General features: G+C 38.5%; 1 long non-coding RNA gene across 1 annotated transcript in view; it reads left to right on the top strand.

Annotated features, from left to right (window-relative positions):
• The first annotated feature begins 946 nt into the window (after positions 1-946).
• The window catches only part of LOC136013464 (uncharacterized), a 41,724-nt gene continuing 22,691 nt past the window's right edge, over positions 947-19,979 (top strand). The window contains exon 1 of the long non-coding RNA XR_010612259.1: positions 947-1,005. This is a non-coding gene — a long non-coding RNA (uncharacterized LOC136013464). The remainder of the gene's footprint in view (positions 1,006-19,979) is intronic.

The following is a 19,979-nucleotide window of genomic DNA, read 5'->3' as shown; positions in this document are numbered from 1 at the left end:
GAGGCCTATCTGTGACCCAACTTTCCTCTCATTTTTCTTTGCTAATCTTTCTTACTCTCACAAAAATACCAACCCTGTATTACCTGTGGTTCACCAGAAAATGTTTTGAGAATAGCTGTCTTCATTTCTGGAAAGCATATAAGGTATTCTCCTTTGTTCTTACTTCTGCCTTCCCCTCCTTCCTTTCTCTCTTCCAGAAATGGAATAGAATAAAAAGCTAGAGACCATGACAATAGAAACCAGTTTTGATTTAAAAAATACCATGTAAGGCTATGCTGATGTGTCAGAAATTGTCTGGCTGTGCTTTCTGGTTTTGTGCTGACAGGAGGATATGAAACTGGTAGTGGTAACATTTAAGCAGCACAGAAGTTGAAGTATCTGCAGGAACAAGTTCTGTGCCCTAGGATGAACTTGGTTGGCCAAGCTGTTAAACAGTGCTTTTGGACACCAGTGTCTAACTGTAGGAGCTATTCTGAAGCAAGCATAGTCCTTTTAGAAGTGTACAGGGCTCTCAGCTTTGGTCTTGTGAGAAGAGGTTGAGAGATGGTCTTTCAGCCTAATGGTCACTGAGAAAGGCAGAAGGAGGAACTGGTGGGTAGCAGGTTTAAAAAGGATGGAGAACAGAAGTAAGGAGCTCATAAGAGAAAAGAAAAATATTTTGGAAAGTTTCCTTATGAAGAAATTACATCTAGCATAGGAAAAGCAAGCAGCAAAACTGTGTAACTGAGTTTAAAAAAAAAAATTATAGCTTTTACAGGAGAGTGTTTAATTATCTCTAGCCCAAAACATGCTTTCAGTCCTAATCATTTCCTAAGGAAAAAGCAAATGAGGTAGATAAGGATCACCTGTAACGTTACTCCTGGTGGCAGAGTTGGAAACTTTCAGATGTTTCTCATTTTCTGGAACTATAACAGGGCTAATCTGAGAACTGTGAGGAGAATTGTGCCTTGATGGAGACCAAATCTAAGCTGTAATCAGCAACTCAGGTTCTTCTGTTTGTGAAAGGTGAACTGTCCACCCATTAAAGTTTTATTTTCCTTGTGGGGCAGATCAATAGCTGAATAATTGATTGGCTGACTAGTTGAACAGCTGAATTATTGAAGATTTTAAATGTGAATTTCATGATGCGAGATGGTTAGAGACTGGGCCAGGTGCCAAGGGAAGCTTTAAGTAAATGAATGAAAGTAATCAGGTAGAGTTAGTCAAGACCCTTTACTGACATTAATATTATGCCTTTCAATTCTTGTTCTGTGTATCTTCAACCTGTCCTTTCCAAAAGTAATAAGCCTATTTTTTCCTCAGGCACTGGGGTGCTAACTTTTCCATTTCCCAAGAATTTCTGCTGCCAGCACCTCTCAGCCAGCACAAATGTACACAATATCATGATTCCATTCAAAATTATAAAATGTATTGAGGCCTGATTGTACAAAAATTTTGCTCTTCTGTGCCTTGACTGAATCTTTCCTGAATCAACAGGGTTGGATCAGAAGCAGACTGCTCCTGTACTGTTGGTTGGAGAAACCTTAAGCATAGTATTGCCATACTTTTATTTTTTTGAATCATTCCATTTGTAATATTTGTTAAAATTAGTGTCTTGGTGTTTGGCTGTGTTTTTGATGTGCAGCCAGCTATAAGGAACAGACCAAGACTTGGAACGGACGTACGAGCAGTTCTATAACTGACTTCTAAGCAATTTCATTGATTCTTAATTTTTGTAACCAAGAGTCTGACCAGCATTCTCAGCTAGCATGCATGGTCGTGTATCCTGGAAGAGGGTGGAAAGGAGGGAATATGGCTGAAAACATATGGACTTCTATTCTGGGGAACATTTATGAAAGATTTTCAGAACTCTTGCATGAGCATGCATTAATGTCTCTGTTTTACCATATGAATTAGAAGGAAATTTTATGGTTTCTCTTGTATTTAGGTCAGCTTGTGCTTTCCACTATAAAAGCAATCTTTTATTTAAGAGGTCTCAGAGATGGCTGTTTATAGCTCATCTTTGATGATCAGCAGAGGGATTTTCTGTTTTAAAACTCATTGTTTCTTGCTTCTCTCAGAAAAGGTTTGTAGCTAGAGAAAATAATTGAATATTGCAGCATAAATGGCATACTACAAACACCATGAAGACAATAAACCAACAAATACACACAAACACACACACACACAGAGCTAAAGGAATATCAAGTTTGCAAACTCTAGCAGTAGACGCTTAGGAAATGCTATATGTATAATGCATCAAACTGCACTGAGAGGAGGTATACAGCATTTGTTATTTAATTGTATAAAATAACATCCTTTTGCAGTTTAACAACTCTAAGCTTCCTGGAACATATATATTTACAGTGCTTTGCCAAAAAATAATGTTAAGACTTGCATTGTATGTACTCTGGTCACAAAGGGCAGATGTGAATTCTCAAATTAAAATAGAGGAGATAATGATATGCTGCAAAAGTAATATGAAGAGATGAACTTTCAAAGGAGTGCAGTTTTCCTGGGTTTAGTTCATGATGTAGGCCATTCTGTGCTAATAAGTAACAGATTATTTGCTGGACTAACAACTTTGTTAATTAAAATATGTGAAAAGTGAATAATTTTTTAAAAATTCATTTATGAATTGTGCAGGTTTCCCTCTGGGGATTAGAGACTAAAGGAAAAGTAATTGAGAACTGAATTGTGCTGGGAACAGTGATAAACATAATGGGGAGTCATAGTGTGTTTTGGGATGGTCTTAAATGGAAGTTTTGTTATATTAGATAAGGGATCACAAAATCCCTGTTTAATATCATGTAAGGTAATCTAACATAGCATCAAATGCATAGTAGCTTTTACATAGAGAGATTGCTGTGTTGACTGTATTTTAAACATGATGCTTGCTCTTATTTGGGTTGAAGACTTAATTCTTTCCCCTCATCAGAGTCCAGAGTATTGGGTCTCAGAGAGTGATGAAGGAAAGGATAGAGGGTACCTGGGTGCTCTTGCACCTGAAGATTTTCGAGTACTATTGAAAAACTCTTGTCTGTAATCTTGTGAAACTGCAGTTTCATGTAAAGTATGCAGGGCATGCTGTGAGGAGCGTTCCACAATCCCATTCTGAAAACAGAAGACAAAACTTCTTCAGAGAACTGACACTAAAAGGACACTTTTAAGTTGTAAGCTTCATGGGCTCTTTCTGTTACCCTGTATTGATATGGTGCACAGCACAGCAAACATTTTGATCATAGGCATCATTGCAGTAATGTTGATGCTGCTGATAATGACAGCAGAAGCCCAAGAGTGAACTTAAGTTGGAATTTCTGCTCAACCTTTTTGTCACAGTGTGTTCTTGAACAGTCAGCTGAATTCCTAAAGGAGTTTTGTATGAAGCATGGTGGATTCCAACACACCTTTTTCTGGTTCTGTCCATTATCAGGCCTCTAAAAGGCATTGTAAAGCCTACACAAACACTTAGCAAACACTAATATTTTTACAAGCTTTATTATAGTAGTGCTATAATATCCTTTTGAGTTTCTGGTTGGCAAAATTATTGGCTTGCCTTCGTGAAATATTGCTTCAGGACATAGTAAGATAAGGGTGAACAATAGGAAATCGGGTTGTTTCTCTGATGAAGGTTCCCTTACTGTATAGTAGGCATGTCTTTATGACAAATGTTTAATTCAAATTGCATAATTCTGTTTGGCTTGTGGTATCCTATTAAAGGCATTTCAGCGCTGAAAGGCATCCATTGTAAAAAGGAGAACAAAGCAGGTAGTCTTAAGTTTTATATGTCCCAGCTAGAAGAATCCTTTAAGGGGCACACCCTCCCTCCCACCCCCCTGGTCTTACAAGACTTGGGTGTATGTTATGAGTCTTTATGTATCTTGTATCTCACTATAAAACTCTCTATGGTCTTAATAATGAGTGTAGAATATTGAACAGTTAAAATACCCGTCAATGTTGAAGGAAGATCTGCTAATAAGCTGTGTAGTTTTGGAAAGTTTGTTTAATTCCAACACTGATTTAACTGTCCCTCAAGTAGATAGGTCATGCTAAATTAAATATGAAAACCATAAATTATTATATTAACATTTATATAGGTAATGTCATTCTTAAACCTCAAAACCAGAAACTGTTGGTGTTGAGCCTGCACTATTGGGATGAAGGCTGCAATTGGTAAGAAGTGCTTTTTTTGGTGATGGTTTTCTCATTTTTTTAAAATTCCAGTCCTTCAAATACTCTTACACAGTAGAAAACATAGATACCACAGACATCCATAAACCACATCTCTCTGTTGTAGGTCTTGATACACCATTAAGCGTTAGGATTTTCTTCACCAGCAGAAGTCATAAAAACCTTTTTGTTGTAGGATTTCAGAGAACAGCATTCCTTCTACTCATCCTTCCATGGACACCTCTAAAAGCTGCCTTTTAGAATTTATGAAAACAGACAAAAAAATTATTCTTTCATGTGCTCAAGCATGGATAAAAATTCTGTCTTTTGTCACTGGCCTCATAGAGAAAAAGCTTATCTTTGCCACAGAGCTGTCTAGAGGGCATGAATGCATTCTTAGTGACTTTCAGAGTTTTGCATTTTGTTTTCATTCCAATGCATGTTGTTATTAGTGCATGACCAAATCCTTCCAAGTACTGTTTGGAAACATTAAGATTTGGAAGAATTAAGATTTTGCATTTTGATTTGCAGCCAGGACCATCTAAGAGAGGAAGGTTTCTTACATTCCACTAGTTGCTGTCTCTTGGTCAGCGCTAGCTTCAAAACCCTTTCCTGATGACACTTCCATATGTCTATGGAACATTTCATTTTCAACAAGGCCAACGAATATTTCTGCTCTTCACAGTCGAGGCCCTTGGAATAGGAATTATTTTTCTGATGAAAAAACAAATTAATGGAGATGAGAAAATTTTGAAATTGTAAGAAACAATATATGTACTTCTGAGAGGCTAAATACTCCCCATTAAGGTGAAATAGAAATGTGTTGAGGATAAAAGAGTCATGGGGTAAAAAAACGGAGAAGAGAAAGAACTGGGTCAAAACTACTTTGTTACTATTACTTTGAATGCTCTACTTCTAGAAGCTTGCCAGAAGTCCTAATTTGTTTATAAATGCGTGTCAAAGTACAGGCCTGTTGCTGGAAATATATAATTATCTGTATTACCAGTATATCTAATTGACAATAATTTGTAAGATGTATAGGCAGATAATTGGTTAAAATATATTACCTGTCAGATTAGCAATGAAAATACTTTGACGTTCTGCTGTGCAAGTTCAGGGCTACATTACAGAAAAACATATTTGGACTGGAAACAACATTATTTCAGTAGTTTTAGAAGTATTTAAAAAAATTGTTTAACATATGTTTCTATATTTCACAGAACATCCATATAGTGGTTTTTCAGCTGTGGAAAATGGTATCACTGAATTATTATTTGTTAAATCAGGCATAAAATTTATTGGACCATAAAAAATGATGTGACATCATAATATGTACCTGAAAGCATCTCCCCAGTTTAGGATTATTACTTGCTATATATTCTTCATGGGTTTGCTCAGTGTTTAAATGTCATAGGATTTCCCCACTCCTTTGGTGTGACAAAGCTTTAATCTTACAGATGTACTGCTGGCAGAGCTGTGAGTGGAAATCTAGTATAAACACACTTGTGCTAGTTTTGAACACAGTGGCTCAGGCACTGATAGCTAACTATAGCTTAGAACAGGATATGTGCCACGTAGCTGCTGGAGAGCTAGGGTGTGCTTTAGGTTGCCACAGTTGAAATGCTGCTGCAAAGCTTTTGTAGAGCTGAGTACTAGAGATAATTACCTGGGCCTGTGTCCTGGGTTCAGCAGTAGCAATCATTTTTTCTCTTTCTTAGTAGCTGGTGCAGTGCTGCGTTTTGACTTTCGGCCTGGGAACAATGCTGATAACACCAATGTTTTTAGTTGCTGCTCAAATGTTTTAGTCTGACCAAGGACTTTGTGGGTCTCATGCTCTGCCAGGGAGGAGGGGAAGCTGGGAGGAAGCAGACACAGGACACCTGATCCAAACTAGCCAAAGAGGTATTCCATGCCACAGCACGTCATGCCCAGGATGTAACTGAGAGTTACCTGGAAGGGCACTCTCTTTCTCGGTCGGGCTTGTTTCGATGGGTGGTATTGTATTCTCTTCCCTTGTTATTTCCCTTATTATTATTATTGAGGTAGCAGCAGTGGTTTGTGTTATACCTTAGTTGCTGGACTGTTCTTATCTCAGCCCGTGGGAGTTACATCCTTTCGATTCTCCTCCCCATCCTCCCCAAGAAAGGGGGAGGGGGAGGAAAGGAAGAGGGGGGAGGGTAGTAGAAACTGTGTGGCTGACTGGGTTTAAACCACGACACCCTGTCTACATTTTTTGGTTGTTGCAGCAGGGCTACAGTCTATTCCTGTGGTTTATGAACAGACTTTATGTTTTGGACTAAGCTTTGACTAAACTAGCCTGAATCATTTAGGTTATCCTTCCTCCATATGTTCTAATCCTTCGAGCACATCAGTTTTATTCACATTGTGTCCAGCTCTAGGGAATTCGGTGTATTTTCCAGGTACATGAGAAACTGTGGTAAGTCTTATTTTGCAGTATTATTGTCTGTGAAGCAGATGATTGAGCAGGACCTCTGAATCAGTCTTATGGGTACAGACTTTCCTCTTTCATAGTCAAGGAAAGAGAAGTGCCATGAGGAAATGAGAAGGAAATGAGATGTGGTGACTAAAAACTCATTATACGCTACTAACCTGAGCTACATATTTGTGCTTATTTTTATATGTTTAATCCACAAGTTATGGAATGCAGCAATTAGATTGTTGCTACCTATATCATTCCACAGTAATTGACAGAGGAGTCGCATTCCCTTTCTGTGCTGGCCTTAAGAGAAAACAGTTCTATTCTTATTATTCAAGAAAGCCACAGTTTTCTTCTAAAACCTAGTAGCTATATCCAGTTTTGTTCTTAAAGCTTTAGGTTCTCCTAAGCTTTTCTTAAAGTTCTTTCTGTCTTCAGAGAGACATTCTCTTGCTGCAGCCTTTAGACAGAAGTGATATTAAGTATCCTTGATACTTGACCTATTAGCAAAGAGCTTGATGGACTGCCTGCAGCACATGCTGGGCTGGGGTCACTGGATCACATGAAGAGTAGAGTAACATGTGCCAAGATGGTCTGGTAAGGTGGATGTACATATACCTATATAGGCAAGGACAGGGAACTATGAGAGGGGAGTATTCAAAAATAAATTCCTTAAGAGAGCAACTCCTCCCAGCTTCATTGAACAGAGGGCTCTTTATTGCTCCAGCTTGCCTAAAGCTACTCCTGCATCACTTCCCTTGAAAATGTGTGGTGAATTGATAGCATCTGTCAGAAAGAATCAGCAGGTATCAGTTAGCTGGTCCTGAAGGGCTTGTGCATTAGAATTCATGCTAATGAGACAGCTTAGCTGAAGATCCCTGGCTCCCATTAGATGTCTTTTCCCTGCTTTGCTCCCTACTGTGAAGAAAAAAACCCAAAACAGCCTCATAGTATTGCTAAAGGTAAAGTTGAAATAGTAGTTCTGTTCCGGAGCCCTTAATCTTCGCAGAAGTGTCTGTAGACATGGATCAAAGGTGGTACAGACTTTCACATTCACTGCAATAGTTTGCAGCTTTTCTGAGATTAGAATCTGGGTTGCAGGTCCTCAGTTTAGCCTAAGATGTGTGGATGTGTGTCAGAAACTTCCATGCAAAGCTTTTAAACTTGTTGAATATCATCTTTTCAGATAATGTTTGAACAGCTCTTCTCTACTGACACCAGCCTTGTATGCAGTTATATTAGCATGGAGAGTGCCAGTGTTGGCTACCAAATTGTGTTGGCTACCAAATTGTGTTGGCTACCAAATTGTGTTGGCTACCAAATTGTGTTGGCTACCAAATTGTGTTGGCTACCAAATTGTGTTGGCTACCAAATTATGATTGCTTACTATCCTAAGTACTACCATAAATGGAATGCAACCTGAGTTCACTAAGATGGATAAAGTTCTTCCGAGTGTGAGTTTTGTGCTTAAATTTCTTCTTTGACTTTGAATTTGCATAAATATACAAAGACAAGTTCATGTTTCAGATCATCTTCCAGAAGTCATGTGGTCTGGGTTCATTTTACCTAACCTTAGACATCTATAACATTAAACTTTGCCCTGAGTTAGATCACGCTAAGCTCTCTTCATAGTCAGTGCAAGTGAACAGGTTGTTTGAGGGCAAGGTTCATATTGATGTACGTTAGATAACCATCTTGGGCTGAAGTAAATTGGGTTCCAGAAATGCCTCTCTCCATAGGACCAAAGGAGATTAGGTTATTCCCTTAGATACAGACATCTAATGCTGGTCACACCAGTCTAGTGTCTGTGGACCCACACATTTCCTGTAAATGTCTACTACTTTGCCAGTACCTAGTTTTGTGTCTGATACTGGATTAATGCCCATCCTATGTGCTGAAAATATATTTGTCTAACTCGTAAGCTGTAGGTTTGGTCTAGTTATGCTGCATAAGGTATCAGTCCACCTCGCACAGCAGCACTGAAATCCACTTGAAGTTTTTCATGTTTATTTAGCTGAAGATTATGTGCTTTCAAAGTGAGGAGACACTTTCATGGATGCCATGTGTCCTAGAATGGGGATGTATGTATCCCGAGCTACATGATGTACAATATACTTACAGCACATGAAAAAGATTAAAATCATTGAGTTCACACAGCCAAGGCCACCACTGAACCATGTCCCTAAGTACCACATCTGGACAAGCCATATGATAATAGCTAAATAGCTATTTAAGCTTCATAGCTAAAATCCCATCACATTACTGAACCATGTCCCTAAGTACCACATCTGGACAAGCCATATGATAATAGCTAAATAGCTATTTAAGCTTCATAGCTAAAATCCCATCACATTGCTGTACAGTGTATTGGTCCTCTTTCATGCTTCTTAATCACTCTGTAGGATAGCACTGTTTTTGTTAGGGAGAGTTGCCATGCTCCTTCCTTCTAAGCAACATGGTCTTGTAGTATGAGCAGACAGCTTTTATCCTAAAACTATACAAGATCTTTGATGTTTGTCTTTGCTGTGGAGAATTTCACTTTACATTCTTAGTGTTTATGTTATATATATACAGTATTTATAACACACTGAACTATGAAGTATGATTCAGGGAGGGGGCCTTGGCAGATCATCTGGTCCAGGCTTGTGTCTGCTAAGTTCAGTTTAAACAGCCACATTTTTCCTTAGGTTTTAAGTGTAGTTAAAAATGTTGGGATAGTTTTTGAACTAATTGGCATGTTTTGGGAATAACATTAGGTGAATTTTCTAGATACTTGAATTACTAAAGCACTACTGTACCTAACACAGATCACCTCCACCACCTTGCTTAGCTGGATAGGGAACTTTCATTGTTTTTACGGTATTTGATTAATAACAATTGATATGAGACTGTCTTGGGAGTACCAGTTCACAGAATCAACTTTTTTTCAGCTACATGACCACCATAAAAATTGCAACTTAGAATCTACTTTATGCAGAAAACCTTCTGACCCAAACACCTTTCTCCACGAAATCAGAAACCCTCTGGAACACCCCAAAGACCCTGATTGTATCTGATACAATCAGATATGGATTGTTTATGTAAGCATGGATGTTTATCACGGCTGCCAATGAAAAAATGATCTTGTGATCTGCGTTAGAAACTCAAAGGGGACTTACATCAAAGCCATTCCTCTAGGCAAATAAATCATATTTTGGAATAAGCCAGCTTCCTGTCACTAGAGTGCAAGGAGAAAAGTCTCGCAAAACAGATAAGCTGTGGTTGAACACTGTCTGATGCTGAAATCTGTTTTAGAAGTTATCAGTAATTTGTGCAGAAGAAAATCAGACTTAAAAAATATTTTCTGAGGTTTTATCTCCCACCTTCCAGCCTCCCAACCTGGTCAAACACATTACCAGAAATTAACTTCCTGTAGACCATCAAATACTAAATGAAACCAAACCTTGTAGGATTGACAAACACATTTCCATTGCAGTGGAATTTCTGCAGTAAAGACAATTGTATACTTGTATGAGTCAAGCACAAGAGCGGTTTTTGTGATGTACTTCCCTCAGTGCATTCTTGGAAAGTGAGGAATATGAACAACCTTTTACCTTTCTGCAGCAGAATCCAGTCACATGAGTAGTTGATAAAGAACAGAAATGGGTAGCTTTAACCACAGATATGTTTTCAGCAAACAGTCTCTTCCTCTGTCTGCACTGTTCTGATCCTTGATGAAAATTTACAGAAGATAACCATAAAAACTGAAGACTAAAATTTGTAATATGGATTAATTGAAAGCACAATCAGAAATGGTTTTCATGATCATAATTTTCCTCATATGCTATCTTCATACACCTTCACTCTTTTGTTGATGTAGTCTGCTCCCCCAGTTTATCTAGCCATTTAGTTTAGTCTCAGCCTGCACTTAGTTTAATGTTTTTTGTGCTGTTACCATATTTAAAGGGTTATTGTGCCCAAGAGATGTCCATTTTTTTGCAATTATATCACTTAGTCTAATAAAGAAATATCATCTCTCCCTGAAAATCTTCTTTTAAATGTGCTTGATACCACCCAATGACAACAACTTCATTTTTTCTCAGTGGTGTCTTCCAGTGTTTCACTATTTGTAGAATTAGAAAAGCTTTCTTCTAGAGGCCTAACCCAAATCTTCTTTGATGTAATTTAAGCTTCTTAGTCATCTCCATGCGTTCAGTGGTTGGGATATGGGAAAGCAGCTGTCATTTGCATCTTGTAAGACAAAGAAAACCAGATTCTACCTAAGAAAGCAAAATTTGTTTTATGTTTTATGGTGCTTGGTGTTAAAGGTTGAAGGCTTTGAACTTGAAAGTAGCCGTTTCCCAAAAGGCAGATGTCTCGGCTTAGTCTGACAAATAACCTAGCTTTCAGAGTATCTAGCAAACCTTAAGTAACAATCACTGTAACTTGTCCTTTTGTGTATACCAACAAGAAAACAGCATCGTTATCTGTGAAATGCTGGATGAGAGTGAGACAGAGGAAGAGAGATGTCAGGTTCTGCCAAGAAACCATCAAGTTCAAGAGAAAAAAGAGACACAGTGAACTACAGGCCTATCAGTCTCTCCTATGTGCTTGGCAAGATCACAGAGCAGATCCTCTTGGAAACTCTGCTAAGGCACATAGAAAATAAGAGGTGATTGGTGGCAGCCAACATGGCTTCACTAATGATAAGTCCCGCCTGACAAATCTGGTGGCCTTCTACAGTGGGGTTACAGAACTGGTGGATAAGGGAAGAGGAACTGATGCCATCTACCTGGACTTGTGCAAAGCATTTGACACTGTCCTGCATGAAATCCTTGTCTCTTAAACTGTAGAAGCATGGATTTGACAGATAGACCACTCAGTGGATAAGGAACTGGCTGGATGGTCACACTCAGAGACTTGAGGTCAGTAACTCAATGTCCAAGTGGAAACCAGTGATGAATGGTGTTCCTCAAGGGTCAGTATTGGGGAAGGCGCAGTTCAACATCTTTGTAGGCGATATGAACTGTGGGATTGAGTGCACCCTCTGAAAGTTTGCCGATGACACCAAGCTGTGTTGTGTGGTTGACACACTGGAGGGAGGGAATGCCATCCAGAGGTACCTTGAACACTTTTGAGAGGTACATCATGCAAACCTCATGAAGTTCAACAAGGCCAAGTGCAAGGTTCTGCACGTGGGTTGGGGAAATCCCAAGCACAAATACAGGCTGGTGGGAGAATGGATTGATTCTCTAACTCTATCTTAACAGATTCTCACAATGCATTTCTTTTAATCAGATTTATTAATAATCTGTGCTATATGTGGGACAACTCTCTGACTGAATTTCAGGAAATTATTTAGATTTATTATTTTTGTTCCTTTCCTTTTTCCTTTCCTTACCTTTTTTCCATGATTTTTTTCCCATTTGTATTATTAGTATTATAGAATGAAAGACAAAGTAAAGTTTTACTGTACAAACATTGTGTATGTCAGGTTTCAACCCACAAGAAATTCCTATACGCAAACTGTCTGGATATTCAAGTATTTAATAATGATTAGGTGTTTCATGTACTGAGAAAGCAGCGCCATATTTCACTGTACTGAAGACAATGAGGAGATATTACAAAATCTGATGACAAAGATTAGTTCTAGTTGTTACTCTAAAGGACATTTTCAGCTGCTGCTGTTTCTAAGAGTGAGTGATTAATCTCCCTCTATGGGAGTTTAGAGTGGTTTTCTAAAATAATGCCTGATTGTTTGCTCCTGTGGTTTCCTTTAAAACTATGGCTCAGCTCTTCCAGTAGTGGAATGGCAAAATTTGTCTGCTACCTTTTTTTTCTATTATTTTATTTTTGTGCAGTTAAAAAAAATAATTCTGTTGTAGTAGAAGGTTTTAAAATCAAAGTTATTAAAGCTGCAATTATGCAGCAGCATGAATCAAGACAATATTTGGAGGGCTGAGGTTTCCATCTATTGCGGCTGGTAGTATCATCAGAACTGTTTGAGTGGCCATGTCTGTTACATAGCTACTTAGGATTGAGGGATTGTTTTCAGATCACATGTAGTGGAGGTGCTGTTTGCAAATGTGGTGATGGAATTCATTAGGCAGTTGACAAAACTCTATTAATAATGTCATGGAAGAACTTAGGCCAATACTATCCTCTGACTTTGGGTTCTTCTATTTTAAGATGCTCACTTACATTATGCCAGACATGACTTTTTGAGTTGTTGAGTGTTTGAGTGTACTGAGTATTAATTTCTGTTATTTTTTCACAAATACTGATCCCTTATAATTTTATGTGAAGGCTGTAGCTCCCCAGGTGGTGGGAGGGCATCATATTCTCAGAAAGGAAAGCCATTGCAGAAAGAAAACGAACTGTTCTCTACCAGAAAATTGAACAGCAGGTGGAAAGCTCTTGCAAACAAGAATTAACTGCAAATGAGGGGACAGATGGGCTTGGCAGCCTTTCCTTAAAATGTCATCCAGTGAAAAAAAAAATGCCCTTAACTTGGAGTGCATGTGGATGGGGGTGGGAGATTATTGGAGATTTCATGACCAGTATATTTGGGTTTGGATAATGAAAAACTTGATGCTGCATTTCCTTTGGATTTTTTTGCCAACTAGTTGAAATTTTAGTGAACTGTTCCATATAGAAATGAACATAAAGATTTCCTTTTTCTTCATTTTACATAACAAGAAATAGGATGCACATATCATACCTATGGTCCTTCTTGTCTAACCTGAAGAGCAGGGCAACTGGTTGAGGAGAAGTTCAGCTTCCAAAAGCTGTTGACCAGCTCTGGCTGTTGTCTTGTATATCTGGCATTCACTCATATGGCTGTGCGCTAGCCATCTACCTAAATGACCCAGAACAGAGGGGCACTGCAAAATGACATTTTATTCTTATGCTTAACCTTATGTGATGGGTTGACCTTGACTGGCTGCCAAGTGCCCACCAAGCCACTCTATATCACTCCCCCTCCTCAACAGAACAAGGGCAGAATATACGAGAATCTCATCTGTCAAGATAAGGTCAGGGAGATCACTCAACAGTTGCCGTCATGGGCAAAACAGACTTGGGGAAATTAATTTAGTTTCTTGCCAATTAATAACAGAGTAGGGTAAGAAGAAATATGAAACCCCTCCCTTCTTCTCAGGCTCAGTTTACTCCCTATTTCTCTGCCTCTTACTAGAGGGATGGAGAATGGGGGTTTCAACTAGTTCATAGTGCTTTGTCTTTGCCACTCCTTCCTTCTCACACTCTTCCCCTGTTCCAGTGTGAGGTCCCATCCATGGGGTACTGTTCCTCACAAACTGCTCTAGTGTGACTCCCTTCCATGGGGTGCAGTCCTTCAGGAACAGGCTGCTCCAGCATAGATCCCCCACAGGGTCACAAGTCCTGCAGCAAACCTGCTTCAGTGTGGGCTCCTCTCTCCATGGGGTCACAGGTCCTCTCAGAACCCTGCTCTAGCATGGGCTTCCCATGGGGTAACAGCCTCCTTCGGGCATCTAGCTGCTATGGTATGGGGTCCTCCCTGGGCTGCAGGTGGAATCTGCTCTACTGTGGACATTCACGTGCTTCAGGGTGATAGCCTGCCCCACCATGGTCTGCACCACAAGCTGCTGTGGTTCTTGAAGCACCTCCTTCCCTCTTTTGCACTGACCTGGGTGTCTGCAGAGCTGTTTCTCACATACTCTCACTCCTCTCAGATGCTGTTGTACAGCTTTTTTTACCCTTACTTAAATATGTTATTCCAGAGGTGGTACCAACATTGCTGGCCACCAGAGATGGGCCTAGCTTGGAGCCAGCTGAAACTGGCTCTGACATGGAAGCAGCTTCTGGCATCTTCTCACAGAAATCACCCGTTCAGCCCCCCCCACTACCAAAACTTTGCCACATAAACCCAATATACATTAGCTCTTATTACATCTATATCAATACTGTCCACAGTGTATAAAAAAAATACCTATAAGATTTTGTACCAGATAGCAAGGTATCACAAAAGCAACATACTTTAACTGTCCTGTGTGTGTAACATGCCATTATACAACTGCTGTGCTTAGTTTGTGTGCAAAAAGCAGCGTACCTCAAACCTAAAGCTATTAGTGTGCATGCTGTAATGAAACCAATAACAGTTTTTAAATTAAGAACACAATAAATCCAGCCAAACCCCAAGAAAACAAACAGAGAAAACAAAATACCCACTGCAAAAAAGCAACAAATAAGATTAAGGACAAACAGAATTTTCTTGTGCATTTCCAGGAATTGGAGATGAATATAAACTGACTGCTGAGGTCAGTTCCTGCTGTAAAGCCCACGTCAGTTTTAGTAATAAGTAATTGATGTCACTTTTCAGTAAGAATTTGTTAACAGCATCTTCATAGCCAGGCATCTGTGGTGATGGTCAAACCCCAGTTTTCCATAAGTGGGGAAAGATGCTGTTGTGATGGAGTAGCTAATGGACTACCAAGTCAAAGTATCTGGAGAGAAGGTGCCAGAAAAGGTAATTTTGTGTGGATGGTCAGAGCTATATTGTGTGATAGGGGAACAAAAAAGAGTGAGGAGCTGTTTTGCCTTGAAAGGATCAACAGGTAACTCTAGGAGTCATGTCCCTTCTTGACCACAGGGGTACAGAGACTGTTCTGTCTGCAGGGATAGGCAGCCACAGCCATGGACTCCAGTTGTCTTATTTCATGTTCCTCAAAGGAGACAAAGTTGCTGGAGGTGCCATGGAGCCTCCAAGGTTAGACTGGCAATTATGCTTGTGTTTCTTCATACTAATATCATCTGAGAATGATGTTGGTGGAGGAGAATGAATTGGGAGAGGTATAAGCTGAAGTATTAGTACATGCAACACCAAAACAAAAAGCTTTGAGGATTATCAGGGCAAATCAAATCAGTGCTGAGTTCTCCCATTGCTTTACGTCGTGTATCAGGTTCTTAGATTTGCACCAAGCTTTTTGCTCCTATTTGTATACCCGCATTAAGATTGTACACCATCTGGCTTTTAATAAGGAATGAAACTTGAAATGAGACTTCAAGTGGATAAGGAATTGTTTAAAATCTGGCATTTTTATAAAAAATTCCCACCAGAGAGCTTCAAAGCTGGCTGTATACTGGCTGCATAGTGGCTGTCAATATTTCTTTACATATTGGCCTCTTTTAACTTTTCTATTACTAAGAAAAGTAATTTTACATAAAATTAGAGCTTTTCTGTTTGCCATAACTAGAGCAAAAACTACTTCATTAGTTACTCCTATCTGAATAGTAAACTGAAGAAATCAGAAAAGGGATAGAAACATTTTTGGGTTTTCTCCTGTCTCTAAGTGAGACACAACATGTTGGGCCATTTCATTATCTTCTTGCTTATTCCCTAAAAATGTGCAGCCATACACTTTACTTCACATGCATTTTTAATTAAGTTCAATAAATTTAATTTAGGTTTAAATGTGACTAAATGTGGGTACAGATTTAAAACCTACAATAGCTCTTCAAACTGAGAATTTTCTAGGTACTAGATTTTTCTGTGGCAAATATAAAGGAAGATTAGTCAGATATGTTATTTCCCATCCAGTTTATCAAATGATATGGAAAAGAGTTCATACCTGATAAGGAAGTAATTAAAAAGGGCATGATAATAAATGACAGACTACAGCTAGTGCAGTGTACCAACTTCTTCTGCTTATTTCTTTAGGCATAGCTCTGATCTACTCATCTGACATTGGTGTATATTTATGAAACTGATCAAATCCCTTCATATTAAAAAAGAAAAATCAATACACTCTTTTCAATTAATATAGTTCATCAGTTTCTGCTCTGTCTTTTAAAATTAGTTGCACAGAATTTAGAGAAGTCTTAATTTATTGGAAGTTGTATCTTGAAGAGGAATAGGGTGTTGTGGGTTTTGTTTTTTGTTTTGCAATGAATCGACAATCATCTCCTAAGACATTGTTCAGAGTATATTTTTATTTATTTAGCACAAGACACTAGCAGCTCATAGAAGGAAAGGCTTTACGGTTTTGAGACAAAGCAATTAAAACTAATTTACAGCTGAGCTCTGCAGTGCTGAAGTCCCAATTTAAAAGGAGGGTTTATGGTTATTGTTAAAATTGCAAGATGGAAGAGAAAGTACCCTGGTTCCTGACTCAGAAACCTAAGTCTTTATGAGTTTGTTTTTGCCTTATTCCCTGTTACCTACAACTGACCCAGTCACTATCCATGGTTGCTCACGTGTCCTTGTGGTTTGGATTCATTAATATGATAATAGTTATATTGGTTTTGTTCTGTTAATTTTTATAGTAGACTCTAGCAAGTATGTTGAAGTTGCCTAGAAAGGGTCTTATTTCTAAGTGACCATTTCAAATTTAGCCTTATAACTGTGTTATGTGTAGAATTTTCTAGCTGTCAGGTTGGAGAAGGAATAACGTAACCTGTTTGGTGAAAATGCAGAAGGCTAAATACTGCTTGCAAGCAGGTTTTGTCATCAGTTTCTGCAGAGGTGGTATGCACTGGTGGAATGTGCACTCATCCGACCAAAATTTGAGGGGAGCTAAATCTTTAGTTCTTTTAGGCTCTTCAGAAAGCTTGGGTTGTCTATTAACTGATACCACTTAATGACTTCTCTGAAGTCCTTCCACTCTCCTCTGAGAGTCAAAAGCTTATCACTTCATCTCTCACTCCAGCTCTCAAGAGATCATCTGTCTTGTATTTCAGTCAAAAGTTCAAGCACTGTTCAAAGTGAACATCTTCCTTCAACTTCACGGCCTGTGCCCCAGCTCTGAATTGGGTCCCCAAGGTTGGCTTCCTACTCCTGCTTTCAAAGCTTTCAGAGGTCAAACTTTCTCCCTGCCTGCCCCACAGGAGTACTGGGTGTACCGCATTTTTCTCTTGGTGGGGAGGCTATAAGGTGCCATGACCATGGGGTTGATTTGCTCCATGCTTTTAATCTTTCAAATATAAAAAGTCCCATACTTGGATGTCCACCTGGACTGTCCTGTATTCTTCCATTTGTGAAACTTGGTGGGTTTTGTATTGCTGAACTGACAGTGGTACTTAGTAGCAATGTACGTTACTGGAGGTCTTGCTTAATGGTGGTTTTTGGTTTCATTGGTCTCATCTAACAGAAGTCCTGAGATGTGTCTTGTTCATATTCTCATATTCTACCTGCATATTTTCTTTAAGCATTAGCTATGTAATTGCTATGATTATTGATAGCTCTGACTTGATATTTAGGTTGGCGAATGTAAACAAAATATGTAGACTGTGAACTACAAAGAATGTACCTGGTTGCTTGAACAGCAAACATATCTGATTCTTTCCCAGATTGCTGCAGTTCATCATTTGGGACTGGCAGAGCAGTGTCCTTCAGTAACTTCAAGTAGCAAAATTTTGCTTGCCATGGGCAGATGAAGTCCTAAAATTCCACTTGAATATGCAATAGAAAGATAGAGAAGGAAGAGTGATTGAATTAATGGCAAAATTTTATAAAATAAATGGCCTTGCTGTAATGATAATTCATTTAGTATCCCTAGTTCTGAACTGTCCTCCACTAGTTTCCCAATAGTCTATTGTCTTTTAAATGAAGTTTCAAGAGTGAAGCTGAAATTGTTTTCCTTTTCTGAACTAAGAAACCCAGAAAAGGTGTTGTGTTTGTTCGATGAAATGATGACAGTGGACTTCCAGTGGGATAAATTAAATTTGAGTATAGTGGCAAGAGTTAATATTCTTTCAAATTTCTATATTTATTAGTGCTGAATCAGTTGTCTTCTCCAAGTTACAGACTGACACTATCATCAAATTTATGGATTTGGTGTTCCTTTTCAAACATAACTGTATTTAACTAAATTCCAGTATTAAGTTTTAGATTTATACTTATCAAATTTACCTAAATGCTGCAACACTGTGTATTGTCAGATTACAAAATTAGAAATCTACGATATGTAATGTTTACCATTGTTTTACATTTACATTTTATGATTTTCAGATACTATTTTCAGCTTCAAAATTCCATCTTTGAGAAGCAAATGATTTCTCCAATTAGTATCAGAGTTTAAATGTCATGATTTAGAGAAGCACAGTTTTATTCTCAATATAAGTGGAGATATCTTTAAATAAAAATGGTCTGACTATTATAGAAGCACTTTGATATATTCAGCTTCACCTTCTTATGACATCTTAAGTGACTTAGTCAAGCACATTTTTCATTTTAACAATACTGGTTAGGGAGGAGAGTGAGGTTATTTGTGTTGCAAAAATGAGACACCTTGTAGTTTTACAAAGAAGACTTTTTATCTAATCAGGTAACAGCCTTTTTTCAGAAGGCCTGAATAAACCTTACATAGTCACAAATCTTGAAGTAAGAAGGAGAATTGTGGGTGCTATGTGCTTCACTCTTTGACATTGTTGAAAACCATGTACTTTATCTTATTTTAAAAGTTTTATTTTGTCTGTGTTCTATATGATGAGGTCATTTGTGTTAAAAAGAAATATTTTTCATAATGGACATCAACCACTGCTGTCCACTTGAAAAATTGCTGGCATTGTCCATGCGTTGAAAACATATTTTCTAGATAAATGTAAGCTGTTTTTTTCAGAAACCTCCTATGTTTTAAAAGGCAATCCTATTCTTCTCTAAAAGCACAATAACTCTTCAAATGCTTTTTTTTTTTTTTTTTTTTTGTTAACAGATTGATCTCCTGGGAAAACTATTCACAGACAGTGAACTACACTGATTCAATTAGATTGACAATGGGAGTGCAACTGTTGAACTGGAGATGTGAAAAATTGCACAGGAAGAAGGGAGAATGTTGAACTTTCTCTCCAGGTTTAAGTCCCTACCTCTGATAGCTGACACATCAAACACCTGTTCAGTGATCTTTCTTCTGAGATGCTTTCTTTGAGAAGTGGGTCTGATGCAGACAATCCCTTACCTTGGAGCTCTCCTACTACATTTGGTCAATACCTAATGTCCAGGGTAGGGCAGAACACAGAGAATGAGGTAGATTCCTACTACTATGACACTAAAAAAGGAAGAAAAACCTCATCAGGAAACCAGACATTTTTTAATATTTTCTCCTACACCAGCCTGACATCTTTTCTTCTCTTTCCTTCACAATCTCTCTAAGTAATGCGACAGGTATCTCGGCCAAATGTAGTGGACTGCACAGCTGTACACTTTTGAATCCTTCTGTGCTTTGAAAGCTCCTTTAAAGAGTGGAGGAACAGGTGCCACTGATGCCAAGGGTAGCAGTTACTTGCCCTGTCTTAAGATGGAACTTGATTAATTTACATCTGAGATTAGATGGCACAGTTGTTTGTGGCAGCCAGATAGAAGGCAGATAAAATTTTCACGCTAGTAATCTGTGACCTTTGAGAAATCTATCTGAAGTCGGTTTTAGAGCATGGAGATCAT

Source organism: Lathamus discolor, chromosome 4 (genome assembly GCF_037157495.1).
Source record: "Lathamus discolor isolate bLatDis1 chromosome 4, bLatDis1.hap1, whole genome shotgun sequence".
In the NCBI taxonomy this organism is placed as follows: Eukaryota; Metazoa; Chordata; class Aves; order Psittaciformes; family Psittacidae; genus Lathamus; species Lathamus discolor.
The sequence above is the reverse complement of the archived record's forward strand: the minus strand, read 5'-3'. Positions and strand labels throughout refer to the sequence as shown.